This window comes from Marmota flaviventris, chromosome X (genome assembly GCF_047511675.1).
Source record: "Marmota flaviventris isolate mMarFla1 chromosome X, mMarFla1.hap1, whole genome shotgun sequence".
Taxonomy (NCBI): domain Eukaryota; kingdom Metazoa; phylum Chordata; class Mammalia; order Rodentia; family Sciuridae; genus Marmota; species Marmota flaviventris.
Window position 1 is genome coordinate 107,101,085 of NC_092518.1, and position 1,812 is coordinate 107,102,896.

The window sequence follows — 1,812 nt, forward strand, 5'->3', positions numbered from 1 at the left end:
CTCTCTCTCTCTCTCTCTCTCTCTCTCTCTCTCTCTCCAGGGATTGAATCCAAGGGCACTTAACCACCTAGCCACATCCCCAGACCTTTTAAAATATTTTATTAGAGACAGGGTCTCACTGAGTTTCTTAGAGCATCAGTAATTTGCTGAGACTGGATTTGAACTCACAATCCTTTCTCAGCCTCCTGAGTCACTGGGATTACAGGCATGTGCCACCACACCCGGCTTATTTTAAGTTATTTCCAGTGGAGCAATCAGTAGTCTTCAACTAGTTATGACCATCTGATTCCATTTTTCCTGGGACCATATTTGTCAATGTCTGTGGTCCAATAATAATAATAATAATAATAATAATAATAATTATTATTATTATTATTTGAGTTGTGATTTACTTTATATTTACTTCATTTATTTAATAAACATATATTGAACATGGTGCTAGGTACTTGGGACAGAGGAATTAATGAGGAAGATAAAGTTCCTGATCTCAAAAAGCATACTTTATCCAGGTATGGCAGTGCATGCCTGTAATCCCAGCGGCTTGGGAGGCTTAGACAGGAGGATTGCAAGTTCAAAGCCAGCCTCAGAAATGGCAAGGCACTAAGCAACTCAGTGAGACCCTGTCTCTAAATAAAATACAAAATAGGGCTGGGGATGTGGTTCAGTGGTCAAATGCCCCTGAGTTCAATCCCTGGTACCAAAAAAAAAAAAAAAAGAGAAAAAACTAAAACATCAAAAATAGCATACTTTACTAGGAAAGTCAGTCATTAAACCAATATTTACATAGTTGATTTAATTTACTATTTAATTGTGATTAATGATCCAAACCAACAGGGTGCTATGAGATTAGTTAGCATGAAGATATGCCTCATCTTAAATATGCTTCTGTATGTATTTTCATGTGTGTGTGTTTGAATGTAGAAAGGAAATTTTATTAAAGAATATGGGTCTTCCTTATAAATCCTCTTTTGTATATCAGTTGGATAGAAAATTGGATATCTTAAACTTTAGTTCAGTGATTGAAAGTAAATGTTAAATCAAACAAAATACTGTTATAAACTATAAGTAGATTATATGAGATGAATAATAGGGTGAAGGACCCATTTAAAGGGTGAAATGATAAAAAAATGGATTTCAAAGTTGTTACTTAAAATAGTCTGTACTGGAAATATACATTTACAAAATGATTACTTAAATAGAATTCATGAGCTAGATGAACTTTCAGTTACCTCCTGTTAGTAAGAATTAGGAAATGGTTTATGTTCTTTTAATATTTGAACTTCTTCTGCTCACATAATATATTCATTCAGAGAAACTAGTAGCAGTGAAAATTGCCATGGCATTTTATGCTGAGTGTTATGATCGAGAGAATTGTGTTTACTCATAAATGTGTGGAAAATAGAACCCAAAGTAAGGCCCAAGGAATAGTCTAAATTTTTGATTAAATTATGAGATTTTTGTCATTGTATGTTTTGAGATTAGGTTCAATAATCATTACTTATAATTTTAGGAAGATTATTTGCTCAAGTCTATTTTCTTACTCTCAGTTAAGAGATTCCTTTTAAACATATAGTTTTGAAACTCTGACAAGAATGCATGTGGTGTATCAGCTCTACAGCTCCTCAGTATTCATCCAAAAGAATTAGTCTCCATATAATAGTAATATATGCATACCCATGTTTATAGCAGCATAATTCACAAGAGCCAAGTTGTGGAACCAGCCAAGGTGTCCATCAAAAGATGAAAGGATAAAGAAAATGTGATTTATGTACACAATGGAGTATTATAGAGCCATAAAGAAGAATGAAATTA